The 17,295-nt window shown below is 44.0% G+C and overlaps 1 long non-coding RNA gene across 3 annotated transcripts in view; it reads right to left on the bottom strand.

Annotated features, from left to right (window-relative positions):
• Positions 1-455: 455 nt before the first annotated feature.
• LOC133378433 (uncharacterized) overlaps positions 456-17,295 on the bottom strand; it is a 32,631-nt gene continuing 15,791 nt past the window's right edge. The window contains exons 2-3 of one of the 3 annotated variants that reach the window (XR_009761024.1): positions 14,655-14,822; positions 456-623 (exon numbers count right to left, since the gene is read on the bottom strand). This is a non-coding gene — a long non-coding RNA (uncharacterized LOC133378433). Of the gene's footprint in view, positions 624-13,805; positions 14,489-14,650; positions 14,823-17,295 lie in introns of those variants that run through there. The other 2 variants (XR_009761026.1, XR_009761025.1) reach the window with 2 other exon arrangements.

Genomic DNA, 17,295 nt, shown 5'->3' with positions numbered 1-17,295 from the left:
TGGATTCTTGTGGGACTGAGAGCTGATTCAAATTTTTAGCCCCAATCTCACCACCACCTTGGCCCTGCTCAGCTCAGGTATGCTGCAGCAATGCAGGTGTCAGGTGGGTGGCTCCACCCTACCTCACTGACCACTACTGGGCATAAGTATAGGATGGGGAAGAGCTGGCTTGGCTGCAGTACATAGGAAAAGAATCACACTGCCCTAGTTGATCGCAAGTGGAACAGGAGCCAGAAGTGTGATATGGCTGTTCAAAATGCAAATACCATTTTAGTGGCTGCATTAACAAAAGTAGAGTGTCTGGACCAGCCTTTCCCAACCAGTGTGCCTCCAGATGTTGTTGGACTACAATTCCCATCTTTCCTGACTATTGGCAATGCTTGCTGAGGCTGATGGGAGTTGTGGTCCAACAACATCTGGAGGCACACTGGTTGGGAAAGGCTGGTCTGGACCATGAGGAGCAAGCAGTCCACTTTTTTTCTGTGCTCGTCCGGCCGCATGTAGGGTATAGCATCCTGTTCTTTTAGCTGGAGAGTGTCTAGAGGCAGATGACCAGGTTGGTGAGGAGTCTGCTAGAAACCAAGTCCTTTGAGGAATGGTTGAAAGAGGTGGGTATGGCTAGCCTGGAAAAGAGAAGATTAAAGGAAGACATAATACTCATCTTGAACTATCTGGAGGGCAATCATGTAGAGAGGAACCTTTGGCTCTCCAGAGATGTTGCTAGACTACAACTCCCATTATCCCAGGCCATTGGCCATGCTTGCAGGGGCTAATGGGGCTTGTAGTTCAGCAACATCTGGCGGGGAAAAGGTTCTCCATTCCAGCTGAGGATGTTGGAGCAGACATATTTTGTGTTGCTGCAGAGAGCAGGACTAAAACCAGTGGGGGAAATTGCAGGGAAGCAAATGTTGGCAAACATTAGGAGAAGCTTTGTAGTAGTATGATAAGGTCTTTGCGAAAAAGATGCCTTGGAAGTTGTGGGCTCTCTTTTGCTGGAGGTATCTAAACAGAGACTTGATGGCAATCTGTCAGGGATGCTGTAGTTGTATCCTGCATTGAGGTGGGCATGAGACTAGATGACCTCTAATGTTGTTGTTGTTGTTGTTACTCATTACCCATCCTTGATCAGTAGATCACAGGGCAGGTTACAACAATTTAAAATTCAATAGTAAAAACAGTTAAATTACAGTCACAGGAATAGGGTGGGTCCTGAAAACACATATCTCAGGTGTCAGTTTCTATGACTCCAACTCTATGATTCTAAGTGTGGTGTTTGTCATTCAGGGCACTTCCAGATGACCTCTTAATTGAGGATTCATCTTGATTTGTTTGCAGGGAGATTAGACAATATAGGCTATTTAATGAGCACTCATTTTGGTTTGTTTATGGGGAGGTTGGAAGACTATTGCATCAAAGTGTTGTTCCAGACTTTCCAGTCCCCGTTGCCATCACTTTCCTTATTGAAAAGCAGTAGTGTAGTGCAGTAAGGTTGGTAGTACAATGGCTTTGTAAATAAGCATTTTGGTCTTCCTGAGAATATCCTGATCCTCGAACACTCTACGCTTCATTTGGGAGAATGTGGCACTCCCAGAGCTCAGACAATGTTGAATTTCAGCATTGATGTCAGCTTTTACAGAGAGATGGCTGCTGAGATAGGGGAAATGATTAATGTTCTCCAATGTGACACCGTTAAGCTGGATTGATGGTGCTACAGAGGGACTAGTTTGCACCTGTTGATGAAGCACTTTGGTTTTTTTAATATTAAGTGAGAGCCCAAGCTTTCCATACAGTGGCATCGCTAGGGTTGGTGTCACCCGGTGCGGTAACTCATGGTGTCACCCCCATGGACCTCCTCTTGTACCAGACCATACAGAATCCTTAGTAATGTTTTTTGTACTAATGTTACTCGTAAATTGTAATTCCCGTATATCACTGGAAGAGTTCCATATACATCCCAATTCCAAAGAAAGGGAATCCCAGGGAATGCAGTAATTATCAAACTATTGCCTTCATATCCCATGCAAGTAAAGTAATGCTCAATATTCTACAACAAAAGCTCTCACCATATATGGAGTGAGAAATGCCAGATGTTCAAGCTGGATTTAGAAAGGGAAGAGGTACCAGAGATCATATTGCAAACATATATTGGATAATGGAACGGACCAAGGAATTTCTGAAGGAAATCACCCTGTGCTTTATAAATTACAGCAAAGCCTTTGATTGTGTAGATCATGAAAAACTATGGAATGCTTTAAAAGAAATGGGGGTGCTACAGCATCTGATTGTCCTGATGTGCAACCTATACTCTGGACAAGAGGCTACAGTAAGGACAGAATATGGAGAAACTGATTGGTTCCCCATTGGAAAGGGTGTGAGACAAGGGTGTATTTTATCACCCCACTTGTTTAATCTATATGTAGAACATATCACACGGAAAGCAGGATTGGACCAAGATGAAGGGGGTGTGAAAATTGGAGGGAGAAATATCAATAATTTAAGATATGCTGACAATACCATACTATTAGCAGAAACCAGTAATGATTTGAAACGAATACTGATGAAAGTTAAAGAGGAAAGCACAAAAGTAGGACTACAGCTGAAAGTCAAGAAGACTAAAGTAATAACAAGATTTATGTAAGTTGACAACAAGGACATTGAACTTGTCAAGGATTATCAATACCTTGGCACAGTCCAGAAATCAGAAGAAGACTAGGACTGGGGAGGGCAGCTATGAAAGAACTAGAAAAGGTCCTCAAATGCAAAGATGTATCACTGAACACTAAAGTCAGGATCATTCAGACCACAGTATTCCCAATCTCTATGTATGGATGTGAAAGTTGGACAGTGAAAAAAGCAGATAAAAGAAAAATCAATTCATTTGAAATGTGGTGTTGCAGAAGAGCTTTGCATATACCATGGACTGCAAAAAAGACAAATAATTGGGTGTTAGAACAAATTAAACCAGAACTGTAATTAGAAGCTAAAACAATGAAACTGAGGTTATCATACTTTAGACATAATGAGAAGACATGATTCACTAGAAAAAGACAATAATGCTGGGGAAAACAGAGGGAGTAGAAAAAGAGGAAGGCCAAACAAGAGATGGATTGATTCCATAAGGGAAGCCACAGACCTGAACTTACAAGAGCTGAACAGGGTGGTTCATGACAGATGCTACTGGAGGTCACTGATTCATAGGGTCGCCATAAGTTGCAATCAACGTGAAGGCACATAAGAACAACAAAACCACTCTACATTCAGGGAACACCCAAGTGAAATAATACAGCTCATAAAACACTATTAAAATATAAAAACCAGCAAGTCTTAAGGACTGCTAGGGGGAAAATAGACTAATTTGGAAACGCATGGGAGAAAAGCGTTCAAAAAAGTAAAAAATGTTGACAGCATTGGGGCCTGCTTCACTTCTAAGGGAACAGAATCCCAGAGAATTGGTGCCACAGGACTAGAAGCATGTGCTTGAGTCAACTTAAATACAGGTCCCTCCCAGTCAGATACTTAGAAGGCAAATATGTTTAAGTTCATTGTCAATGAAAACAATATTCCAATGATTAGTAGTTCCAGTTAAAGCAACAGAATGAATTAAAAAGCCAAGCGCAGGATATACATTTTAATTCTTTGCACACACTTTTTGTTGCAATGCATAGAATAGTATCACTTATATATTGAAAGCTTCTCCAAGTAATATTTACCAACAATACTAGGTTGTACAGTACCACACAGAGGCTGCCTCTGTTACCAAATGCCAATGACTCACTCAGCTAAGCTGACTCACTTGACATAATTACTTCCATCTTTTAAACCTTCAGCACTTAAAAGTTGTCTGCCTAATCCATTGTGTTATGCTGTTAGTAAAAGAACACCATGTTTTTAAAGTGGATGAAAAGCAAGAAATTCTAAAAGCATAACACTTGTAAATAGGAACTATAACACATTAATGTATAAAAGCAACGGTAACTGAATAGATCCTCCGTGGCGCAGAGTGGTAAGCGGCGGTAATGCAGCCAAAGCTCTGCTCACGGCCGGAGTTCGATTCCAACGGAAGGAGGAAGTCGAATCTCCGGTAAAAGGGGTCGAGGTCCACTCAGCCTTCCATCCATCCGTGGTTGGTAAAATGAGTACCTGGGGGTAAAGAAAGACCGGGGAAGGAACTGGCAATCCCACCCCATATATACGGTCTGCCTAGTAAACATCGCAAGACGTCACCCTAAGAGTCGGAAATGACTCGCACTACAAGTGCAGGGACACCTTTACCTTTAATTTAATACAGTGCAATCCTATACCTGCATGCTCACAAGTGTCCTATTAAGTTCAATGCGGCTTGCATGCGGATGTAGAGTTGCAGTCTCGGGCAACAAAGTAAAACACAGGTTTAAATAACATCCCCCGAGGATGGAAGCATTTTCCCAAATAGGCAACGCTCTGTTTAGGAAAAACGGGAGGACAACCACCCGAAGTTGTGCAGAACACAAGCCACACGTTTTTTCCTTGCATTGCAATACAGTCCTGCGCTGAGCTCAGTGGAGCTATTTCTGAGTAAACATGCATAGGATCGGTCTGCTTTATACAATGCTATATGCACACTTGGCGAAGAAACTCAGAGTAAACATGCACAGGGGGTGGCAGTGCACGCCTGCAATCCTGTGCAAGATAGCAGGCGTGCACTGCCATCTTCTGCACTTGTTTACTCAGAGTTTCTTCCTCGGGTGTGCATATAAGTCCCATTAAACTATGAGGCTCACTTCCGAGCGCCCAGCAACAGGATTGGGACGCACAAGAAGAGACCTTAGCAGACAAAACCCTGGAAATTGGATGGGGAAGAAGGTCCGAACTACTAGCGTCCGTCCTTCCTGGGGGTTTCTCCGGCTCTCCGGCTGCGCGGCTCAGGTTGCAGGCAGGCCTCGTCCATGCGGCTCTCCGGCAAGCCTGCCAGAAGGACCGCAGCGATGGGAGGAGGAGCAGGAGCCATCTCCCCGGTGTGCGCCCTGCCGGCAAGGGTGGCAAGAAGCTTTTCTCTTGCTTGTCTTTCTGTCTGCTTCCGCAAGCCCCTCTCCAGCCTTACACATGGCGAGAGGGTGGCAGCTGCCCCAACCACCCAGTGGCGCACAAGACAGTCACCCCTGGTGTAGTGGTGGTGGTGGTGCAGCAGCCTCTAGCCTAGCCTGCCTGGTAACAGGCTGCAACGCGGCTCGAGGCCCCGCCCCGTGGGAGATCCAGCTCGGCCACGGCATTAGTGCGCGGCGGCAGGGCAGCTCTCCGCCTGCCCCGCTTCCCGGTGGTGCCTAGGGGGTCGGCTCTGGGTGTCAGCCCCTCTCATGGTGTCACCCAGTGCGATCCGCACCCTCCGCACCTCCCTAGTGATGCCCATGTTTCCATATGCTTTTGCAAAGACATTTAGGATAGTTTGAAGATCTTTCTCTAAATGTGCAGAGACGACATTATCATCGGCATATTGAAGTTCTATGACAGAGGTTGATATTACCTTACTTTTTGCTTTCAGCCTACTGAGATTAAAAAGCTTTCCATGAGCTCTGCAAGTGCCACATTCTCCTGAATGAAGTGTAGAGTGTTCGAGGATCAGGATATTCACAGGAAGACCAAAATGCTTATTTACAAAGCCATTGTACTACCGACCTTACTGTATGCCTGTGAAACATGGACCATTTATAAACACCACTCCCAACTTCTTGAAAGATTCCACCAACGCTGCCTCCGAAAATTCTGCAAATTATTTGGGAAGACAGACGGACTGATGTTAGCGTTTTGGAAGAAGCAAAGACTACCAGTGTTGAAACAATGATCCTTCAACATCAACTTCGCTGGACCGACCGTGTTGTTTGAATGCCTAATCATCATCTTCCAAAGCAGCTACTTTACTCCCAACTTAAGGATGGAAAACAGAACATCGGTGGACAGCAAAACAGGATTAAAGATGTTCTTAAAGCGAATCTTAAAAGATGTAACATGAACATCAACAACTGGGGAGTCTTGGCCCATGAACGTCCCAAATGGAGGTTGGCTATTATCAAAGGTGCTATGGACTTTGAAGAAGCATGAATACAGGGCGAATGGGACAAACGAGCTAAGAGGAAGGCACATCAAACAAATCCTCATCGTGACCATCTTCCATCTGGAAACCTATGTCCTCACTGTGGGAGGCTGTGTGGATCCAGAATTGGCCTGCACAGTCACTTACGGACCCACTGTTAAAGACCTTATCTTGGAAGACAATCTTACATGGCCACGAGTGATCGCCAATGAATGAATTAATGAATTAATGACATGGGGGCATTGCCTCCCTACACCTGTACTTTGCCCCCCGCATGAATTTTGGGGGAAATTATCTTTTTGTGACAGATGAACAATGGCAACCTCCATTTAAAAAATGACAGCTTGTTTTAAGAACAGGAGCAATTTAAGAATAGGAGTGTCTGAAAAAAAATCAGCGAATAAGGCAGTGAGAATGCACAACAAAAGCCTTATCTGGAAGACCCCCCAAAAGTCTGCTCACTCAAGACTTTCCCTGTCTGAGGGTGGATTTTTCATGATCACAATCGCCCTATAATTACTTAAGCGATCCCAGAAAACAGCCAGTATTGTAATATGACCCTTGAAGAGTTAAACATTAAAATTTTATATTATGGGCAAGAGTTAGACTCCAGCCCTCAGACTTTCCTTTGCTCTGCTTTTCAGTTTCAGTTGTGCTGTCTACCCAGCCAGCAATAAGAACATAAGAAGAGCCTGCTGGATCAGGCCAGTGGCCCATCTAGTCCAGCATCCTGTTCTCACAGTGGCCAACCAGGTGCCTGGGGGAAGCCTGCAAGTAGGACCCAAGTGCAAGAACACTCTCCCCTCCTGAGGCTTCTGGCAACTGGTTTTCAGAAGCATGCTGCCTCTGACTAGGGTGGCAGAGCACAGCCATCATGGCTAGTAGCCATTGATAGCCCTGTCCTCCATGAATTTGTCTAATCTTCTTTTAAAGCCATCCAAGCTGGTGGCCATTACTGCATCTTAAAGGAACATATTTATTTGCCTGCAGTAAGAAGTAAGAGTTTCTTTATTCTGCAGTTATGAGTAGAGCAGGATTGGGTGGGTCCTTATTGCTAAAGGGTAAAATAAAGAGATAACTTAAAGTGATCTGAATAAAATGCTCTTTTAAAGCACTCGCTATATCCACAATCATAGTGGCTATTTTCTACTTCTTCTTCTTGATTATTTGATGGCAAAGGATAAAAACAGCCCTAATTACAGTTAGCTAGCTGGTTGGCTGGACACCTAAGCTGTAACTTTTCAGGGTTTCTGGAGCAAAAAACAAAACGAAACAAAAACCACACATTCCAATTGCATCCCACAATTAGTCTCTAATTGCTTAGTTCATCCTTTATGTTATTGTTGTTGTTATGTGCCTTCAAGCCAATTTTGACTGAGGCGACCCTATAGAAGCCAATTAAAAAGTTTTTACTTGACTGTCCAACAGAAAGGAAAATCGAAGGCTCAGCAACAAGACTAGAAGGAAGAACTCTCAATGAAGAGTTAACAAACATTTTTTGAGATTAATTTTTGCTGTTATTTGGACTATAGCATATTTTTGTTAAACACTGTTGTGAAGTGTGTGGGGATTGTTTAATTGTATATTTATTGAGATGTCCTCATTAGTTTGTTGTTATTATTGTTTGGCTACTTATATACTGTGTATATTTATATGTTAAAAATAAAAATGCTACTTATTTGCTGGGAAATTGAAGATTTTTATCTAGGCCTTTTTATAAAGTGTTTGGTTCTCTTATTGTGACACATTTAAATGTTTTTTCTTTTCTTTTAATAATCTTGTTTGTTATTTAATTTTGAGAATTGCATTATTGTATTTATGCTTTATGATGTGTTACATTCGTGTTTTTGTAAGCCGCCTTGAGGGCCTTTTGGCCATAAGGCGGGATATAAATTTAATAAAATAAATAAATAAACAAACACACCCTATATTATTTATTTTCCCTCTGCCATTCCCTAAACTTGTAGTAGGGACAAGTTTGTTTTTCAGGTGAAGTCTAAAACTGAGATACTTAATGCAGCATCACAGCCAGGCTCAGGAGCTCACAGTCTTTATCAAAGTATCAGAACACTGGGACAGACCACAGGTGAAAGAGGACTGTACTGTATTTATAGGCAAAGTCAAGCTTTTGAGTCTGGCATTCCTAGTGATCTGTCAAAAAAGGCTGAGACAATATAACAGATTAAACTTCATTAATGTAAGTTAACACACTTTCTGGATGGAGGAGGAGTGAGGAGGCCCCTGATCTGGCCCTCACACCCTCTCCACCAGCAGAGGGCGGAATTGGCTGGTGCCTGTTCCCCCCATGCCTCACCTAGAAATGTGGCTGCCCCACCTAAGAAGGAAGGCTGGCTACTGGGCTGGTGCAGGGGCAAATTCAGAAGTGCAGGGTCTCTTCATGATAGTCACAGCCATGCCCCCTCCCTTGTTTTGCTGCTGGGTTGAGAATGAGATCCTTGTTCATGTCTTCTCCCACAACAACAGACATCCCGAGGAACCAATCAGCACAAAAGGGGAGAGTGTTAACTACTGAGAAGGGCCTTTTCAATGGCTCACTCATCTCCTTTCACTCTGATTTGTTCCAATTGGCAAGAAAGGGCAAGGAAACATGGTAGAAGATTCTTCTCAGTGGCCAACACATTCCCCTTTCATGCTGATTGGCTCATAGGATGCTGGAGACATGGGGACCTTGCTGGGACCCTGCTCTCAAAAAAGTAAAAGGCTTAAGGCCCCCTGAGACCCTGGACAACTATACTCCTGTCACAAAGAGTCCAATCTTTTATGGAAAGAGGTTTGTTGTGCAAGACCTCCCAATTAGCACTAATTGCACAACTTGAATTTGCTGGTATGTGAATCCCATCCAAAAATAGCAACAGTCTGGAAGTGCCCACAGACTTCAGATCAGATGCAAATTGAAATGTCAGTTTTTCCATGGAGTGTTCTGTTTTGGGACATTGGGTTGTCTGCAGTGTGCTTGTTTCTGTGGCTCTGTAATAGCTGCCCAATCACACATCAATCAAGAGATTACCTCAAGTCTCCAGAACCCTTTTCCTCAAATGAAACTGTTACTATAACGTTCCACAAAACCATAAAAATGATACCAGTGCACTGAGTGCAATAAGCCTTGTGGCATGACTATTTCAAGATTGCATTTATTTGTGGGAATGATGGGAAGAAAAGATTCAGTTTAAGCATTCGGTGCATTTTTACATATATCTTAACACATATGGGAGGTTATAGTATCTAAAAAAAAAATCATGAAAACAGCTCCTAAAATTTCAATTCTGGGCTCAAGGCTCCTTAGCACCAATCCAGATAATTACATATCAATGTGTTTCCAGTCCTTGTTTGTTAATGGTCAGGACAGAATCTTTAACAGCAACAAGGCTCTGAGGAAACATAGTCAAAGCATCAAAGCACCAGGGCACATTCATCTGACAGGGGAATTTTTATGAATCACATGGGCCTGGCTGTGTTCCAGCACTAGTTCCAGGGATGAAATTGAAGACCCTGTTTGTAATATCCTCTTAACGTGCCTGAGTATGTTTTGACTGTTGCAGGGAAGTCTCTTACATGCCCTGTTGAAGCACTATGGGACTGTGCACAGTACATGTTTTTCTGCTAGATCCCTCTTCCCTCGGCTTCTGCCCACAGATCAGTTCTGATGTCACCTTTTATATATGCCCACATTTATGAGAATCATTACACAGGCAGTCCAGGAGAGGAAAACATTGTATCAGAATGGGCCCACACAAACATGGGAAGAAGGGCACCATTGTTGACCTCATGGAGGATTCCGCTGTTTTCCTCTCTGACAGTGGAATGACTTTCAGCAGTTTTTTTACTATTATTATTATTGTAAAAAGAGTGTCTGGGATTATACTGGGAAAGGGTGTTAGCTCAGTGGCACAGTATGTGCTCTGCATGCAGAAGGTCTCAGTTTCAGTCTCTGGAAATTCTGTGTCCTGCACTCTGGGATGATCGAGAAGAGATTGTGGCACTCCTTTGTGTAACAACCTTTCCAGTGCTTGTGACTGAACATTAGGAAAGACTTCCTAACTGTTAGTGTGGCATAACAATGGAACCAATGGCCTAGGGAGGTGATGGGCTCTCCAGTACTTGAGGCATTTAAGAGGCAGCTGGACAGCCACCTGTCAGGTATGCTTTAAGTGGGATTCCTGCATTGATCAGGGGGTTGGATTCGATGGCCTTATCAGCCCCTCCCAACTCTGCTATTCTATAATTCTATAATGCTATGATTGTATGAGTATGCAGATGATACCCACCTCTATCTCTCTGCTCCATCTGAATTGGAAGAGCTCCTGCTGGAAGGAAGGCTGGGATATAAATCAAATAATGGACGGACGGGTGGACGGACAGACGGACAGACAGATGCAGTTGAAGTATTAGACCAGTGTGTGTAGGTCATAATGGGCTGAATGTGGCCAATAAATTGAAACTGAATCCGAAAAAGACAGAGGTGTTATGTGTCCTGAGTTCTAGGAGATGGGGAGATAGCCTCTTCTGGACGGGGTTGTACTTCCCTGGAAGGAGCAGGAACATATTTGTGTGCTCCTGGACTCAACAGTGTCACTGGAGGCTCAGGTGGCCTTGGTGATTAGGACTGCTTTTCCCTATGACTAGTTCATCAGCTATGGACCCTTTTGTACAGAGATGACTTGGCCGCTGTACGCCATGCTCTTGTAACTTCCAGACTGGATCATTGCAATGTGTTGTATGTGGGGCTGCCCTAGAAGATGACTCAGAAACATCAGCTGGTCCAAAATGCACCTGCCAGATTACTGGCTGGGGTGCCCTTTAGATCCCATATAACCCCCATTGTAAAAACAGATTCATTGGTTGTGGGTTTGTTTCTGGGCCCAATTCAAGGTGCTCGTGTTATTGTTCAAAGCCTTAAATGACTTAGGCCCCAAATATTTGAAAGACTGCCTCCTTGCCTGCAGATCCCCTTGGATGTTAAGATCAGCAGAGAGGCCCCTCTTGGTGGTTCCACTGCCTGCAGAAACTCAGGGAGTAGTGGCTTGGGAGAGGGCTTTTTCTGTGGCAGCCCCTAGGTTGTGGACCTCCCTCCCCACAGAGGTGCATCTGGCACTTTCACTATATGGCTTTCATCATATGCTGAAGTCACACCTCTTTACTCAGGGCTTTGACACTTGATTTATGTGTTTTTTTAGGGCCCACCCTATTTTTGTGATTGTAGCTTGTTTTAAGCTGGTTTTTTATGTTGTATTTTGTTGTGACCTGCCCTGGGATCTTCGGGTGAAGGACAGGTAAATAACAACAACAACAACAATAATGATAATGATAATACTATAGCACCTCCAGCCAGTAGATGGTGCTGTTCTATTTAACAAAATGTTCAGTATCTGATTCCAAGAACATCAGCCATGTTCCATCTAGTATGTGAGATTCTGGGGTAACTTGCAGTAATTTAATTAGCTTATTTCTTTAAGCGAGAATTTTATTTCTGTATTTTATTTCTTTATTTTAGATTTCTGTAACCTGCCCTGCTTACAGATGTGCATCTGGTTGACTGCTTTGGGAAACAGGGTGCTGGACTCAATGGTGAGGGGTAGGCAATAATGATAATGATGATTATGGTGATGGTGATGTAACCCTTCCTTCCAAAGATCATACGCAAAGAAAACCACAAGAATCAGAGTATGTTACAGGCTCAACCTCCCCCCCGGTTTGCCCCCCTAAACAAGTGGACCTGGGACAGCAATTCACATATCTAAGCACCCAATAAGGCAAGTACTCTATGTGACAGATTTCCACAGTACCTCAAGAGGAGGTAACTTAGGCTAAGTCAATCACTGTGGCCTTGAATTACTCCATAAAACTGTCACCTCATCCTCGTATGAACTACTGTGTAGACTCAGTGCCAAGAGCAGCTGCTCCCAAAGCAGAAGACACTGCAGAAAGCTGATTTATAAGGAGTGGAATCTATGCTGAAGAGGAGAGGAGCTGTGTTGCAGTTTCTTTTCCTAAGGGCCAAACTGGACATGACAACGAAAGTGGATTTGTGCACTCTGTTGTCATGTCTACTTTCACCTGATCCTGAGGCCTTCTTGCTCAAGATAAAGCCACATGTTACCTAAGATTGCACATCTTTTAATGTCTGTATTAGCCCTGTGATCAATGGGATGGAGCAACTCCTTTGTGAGACAAAGTTACAACATCTGGAGGGCCAAAGGATTCCCACACCTGATCTAGATGTACGATCAAGACAAAGGCCTGCAGTTCTGGATTCTCCTTGAGCTGTCATGATGAGCTCCTGTAATTCAAAATTTACCACTTATCAGCAGACTGAACTACTAGTCATGTGAACATATGACACTCAGCCCAGTATCCTTTGACAGGCAGTAGCTCTCCACAGTCTCAGGTAAATATCTTACTCTGCTTTGCTACTGGAGATCATTGGAAAGGTTGATAACAAGACTTGCAAAGCATGTGCTCTACCACTGAGCTATGGCCCTTTTAAAAACATGAGGAGCATCTTCAGTTACCCTCTCCATTTGTTCATCCTCTGAATTCCTTATTTTTCTTATTGCATTCGTAGCCCATTTTAAGACTCTTCCCTCTCACTTGAGGCTCATGTAGCCTCGGTGGCACGGAATGCGTTCTACCAACTTCGGTTGGTAGCCCAGCTACGTCCCTATCTGAGTAAGGAGGACCTTACATCAGTAGTACATGCTCTGGTAACCTCGTGTTTGGACTACTGCAACGCGCTTTACGTAGGGCTACCTTTGAAGACGGTTCGGAAGCTACAGCTAGTGCAAAATGCGGCGGCCAGGCTGCTAACAAGAACTAAGCGGTCTGAGCATATAACACCTGTGCTGGATCGCCTGCACTGGCTGCCAATACACTTCCGGGCCAGATTCAAAGTGTTGGTGTTAACCTATAAAGCCTTATACGGCACGGGACCACGATATCTGTCGGAACGCCTCTCCCGATACGAACCGGCTCGTACACTACGGTCTACTACGAAGGCCCTCCTCCGGGTCCCGACGCATAGGGAGGCCCGGAGGGTGGTGACGAGATCTAGGGCCTTCTCAGTGGCGGCCCCCGAATTGTGGAACAGTCTCCCCGAGGAGGTGCACTTGGCGCCGACACTATCATCTTTTCGGCGCCAAGTTAAAACCTTTCTCTTCTCTGAGGCATTTTAATTTTAGTCTAATGTTTGTAATTTGATTTTAGACTGTGTTGTTTTTATATGCTTGTTGTAACAGATTCTGTAATTTTATTGTATTTTATGTTAACCGCCCAGAGAGCTATCGCTAGTCGGGCGGTATATAAGTTTAATAAATAATAAAATAATAATAATAATAAGACTTGGATGTGTTGCAGAGTAGGCTCTTTGTCTCACCTCAAGGTTACTCTGGGAGTCTCTTGGGAATTCCTGGGGGTCTTCTGGGCTCATATCCTGTTGTAGAGTGGGTTTTGTCTCACCACAAGGAAGACAGACACTGCTGTAAGCTTAAACTGGATTCTTTACTTAAGAACATCAGCCATTACTGGTTTTAACTTTTAAACTCCTGCTGAAAATCTTTTTGTTCCACCAGGCTTATGCAGGCAATTAAGAAGATGTCTTTTTGCAATAATTGACTTTTGTTTTTATTGTATTTTTTATGTTTTTATTGTATTTTTTGTTTTTATTGTACAGTTGTTTTTAACAAAGTAAACTGCTTTGATGTTTTTAAATGCAATCGTGGAACACAAATATATTTATAAATAGTGTTATGAGCATGAGGGGTTGGAATGGATGATTTCTATGGGTCACCTTTCCAGCCTCTGATTTGGAATCTTGTGCCTTGGAATGAGGAACTCTCTGCTGGTCAAATGAGTCTTTTGTTAACCAAATAGATTGGCCAGGTAAGATAATGGGCCGATCAGTTGCCTAGCAACGGAGAATGGGCCAGGAAGACCCCTTTTGTCATTTTAAACTCTACAGGAGAGCCTTCCTCCCACTCCTGGCAGATAGCAGAAGGTGTGTGCTTGTAGTTTTTAGTGTGGCTAGAGAATTGCTGGGAACTGGAAGGCAGGGTAGAGATAGACTGGCTCCCTGCATCATGGTTATAGGATGCCTCCTGCAACCTAGATTGAAGAGCTGGATATGGGACTGCTGATGCCTTGAACCCCTCCATTCTGAAGCTCAGGTTGGAATGTGTGTAAATAAACAAACCATATTTCATAAAGACACCGCAGTCTCCGCTGAACTTCTTCCCAAAGGAAACCAAACCCTGGAGGGGCACAGGGACCCCCGAAATCTCACCGCTGAGAGATTGGGTGAGGCGCGCAACAATAAATACACTCTTCCAAGAAGAGATTCAGCAGGCATCCCCCTTTTGACTTTCAGGTGTCTCTTGAAGTCTTTTTTATGCCGACAGGTCTATGTGGCTGTTTGAAATAAAACATTCTTGATTAACCAGACACTTAAGTGATAATTCTGTATTGCTTTTTAATGGTGTGTTGTCTTTTGTTGTTGTATACCATCCTGATGTTTTTTTGATATGGCAGTACAGAAATACTTTTATAAATAAATAAACATGCAAAACATACCTACCCTGTCTTCCCCTCAACAATGCCCAAGGTGGCTCAAACATATCAAGTTTCTCAAACATCTTAGTCTTGGGTGAAGCTGGTGCAATGAGTGATTATATTATGGCAAATCTCTAGGCTTCACAGACAGGAAAACAGCTTGCTTCTGTACAGGGCCCTGTAACTTGTTTTGCTGCAAGATCAAACAAAAGCTTTTCAGCATAATCCCAGGAGGGAGGTTGACTGTCATTAGACTCCTCAACATGACCCAGTGCAACCATTTTAAGCATTGACTCAGATTTCAAGATGGAGGCCTTATTCAGAAGGCTTGCTAGTAATATTGGAGAGTAGATTGATACTTCCTGTTGGTTGTTTAGCAGTCAGGATAATCTCATTTTCATTGCCCCAAAGCATTGCAACTGGAGGAAGAAATAAGGAGTTGAGATCAGAAGACTGGGTTGAATAGGGCAGGCTTTGCCAACATGGCACCGGCCAACATGGCCATGCTGTCTGGAGTTGTAGTCCAAAACATCTGGATGGTGCCAGGTTGGCAAAGACTGAACTAGGGCCACTCTCTGAATTAGCAAAATGAAATTAACTCTCTGAATTAGCAAGATGAATGCATAAAACCAGGCAGCATGGGAACTAATAACTTTAGCTGAGCAGGCCTGGCCTGCAATATTTCTGGCTGAGCACACCATGTCAAAAGAGAGCAGCAGCAATTCCGCTTGCCTCTGCCCCCTGCTACACCCTTAAAGATGAGTAGGAAGGCCTTTCTGTATCACGACCACACCAGGGCCCCAGAACTATGGGCAGGTGAGGCCCAAAGTCAACCCTGGATCCTGCTGGGGGCATTGCCCACAGTGGTTAACAGGCTCTGGGGAGAAGAATTCCTGGAGCAACATTCACTGGGTTGGATTTGGCTTCCTTTGCGTGAAAAAGAGAGCATACTGGAGGCTTTATTTACAAACAGAGCATAAGTGGACACAATTAGCAAATATTCTTACAAGGCAGCAGATCAACCCTATAATAATAATAATAATAATAATTTAATTTGTGGGTCGCCTATCTGGCCAATGGCCACTCTAGGCGACGTACAATTTAACAACAATACATTACATCATAATAAAATACATCATAAAATACAATATAACAATAAAACAATAAAACAGTTCCAGTACAGAGTAGTAGGCTATTGGTCGTAAAAATTTAACCCTCCCCGTAAGTCCCAAAGGCCTGTCTGAAGAGCCAGGTCTTCAAAGCTTGGCGGAATACATTCAGGGAAGGGGCATGTCGAAGGTCATACGGGAGGGAGTTCCAGAGAGTGGGGACCGCCACTGAAAATGCCCTCTCTCTTGTCCCCGCCAACCTAGCTGTTTTAGTTGGCGGGATTGAGAGAAGGTCCTGTGTGGCTGATCTTGTTGGGCGGCATGGTTGGTGGCGCTGGAGGCGCTCCATCAGATAAACTGGGCCGAGACCGTATAGGGATTTAAAGGTTAATACCAACACCTTGAATTGGGCCCGGAAAATAACTGGGAGCCAGTGTAGGTCGAACAACACTGGGGTGATGTGTTCCCGGCAGCGACAGTTTGTAAGTAGTCGAGCCGCAGCATTTTGTATAAGTTGTAATTTCCGGACCGTTTTCAAGGGTAACCCCACGTACAGCGCATTACAGTAATCCAACCGAGAGGTGACCAGGGCATGTACCACCAGTGGGAGCTGATGAGCAGGAAGGTAGGGCTGCAGTCTACGAATGAGGTGTAATTGATACCAAGCTGCCCGGCTCACTGCCGAAATCTGAGCCTCCATGGACAGCTTGGAATCAAGAACAACCCCAAGGCTGCGGACCTGGTCCTTCAGGGGCAATTTCACCCCGTCGAACACCAGGTCAACATCTCCCAGCCTTCCCAGATGTTCCCTCTGACATCAGAACCATAGAGACAGGCCATGCCTGTCATGACCCCTGCATCTGGATCCCAATGGCATTCCAAGAAAGATTCAGATTCAGATAAATTTCAGATCACCTTACTCAAGGAGGAGCCCTTGGCATTCCCTCCTACACTCATCCAGCTTGAACATGTGGCTCTCCTATCATAGACTCCAGGGGTGACTCCCTTCTTCTCTTGCCTAGGAGCACATAGGAACCCATGCTTGCAAACTCAGCTTTGGGTCCTTTAAGGATTACAGACAAGCCAGGCTAGGCAGAAGCACTAGAAGGTTTGATCCTGTCAGCCCTTTTAATATTTCCATTAACTTTTGGTCCTTTGCTAAGACAACATCTCAGAGAGTAGAGAGCAACTGGAGCTGTCCTTAGTCCTGATTGCTGCTCACTTTAATCTTCCATGACCCAGCCAGGAAAGATCTGACTTGTTTTAACCTGACATGTCATACCTGGATTTATCTCATTTTTAAAAATTATTTTTCTCATATTTTTAAACTGACTGAGGGGGGAAACCCGACAGGAGCTGAGAAAGGTCCGGTTCGGAATAAACCTCCCCCCTGGGATAAAAACCAAAGAAATGATGAAATTTTAAAAGGGGTAGGCCTAGAAGTAAGCATTGTGAGAGCAGGGGCACAGGATATAAATTCAGAAGAGCAAAATTACCACAGGCCTAACCACAAGTGCCAAAGACACTTGAAGAGAGACACTGCTTACAAGTGCCTGT

This window comes from Rhineura floridana, chromosome 2 (genome assembly GCF_030035675.1).
Source record: "Rhineura floridana isolate rRhiFlo1 chromosome 2, rRhiFlo1.hap2, whole genome shotgun sequence".
NCBI lineage: Eukaryota > Metazoa > Chordata > Lepidosauria > Squamata > Rhineuridae > Rhineura > Rhineura floridana.
The sequence above is the reverse complement of the archived record's forward strand: the minus strand, read 5'-3'. Positions and strand labels throughout refer to the sequence as shown.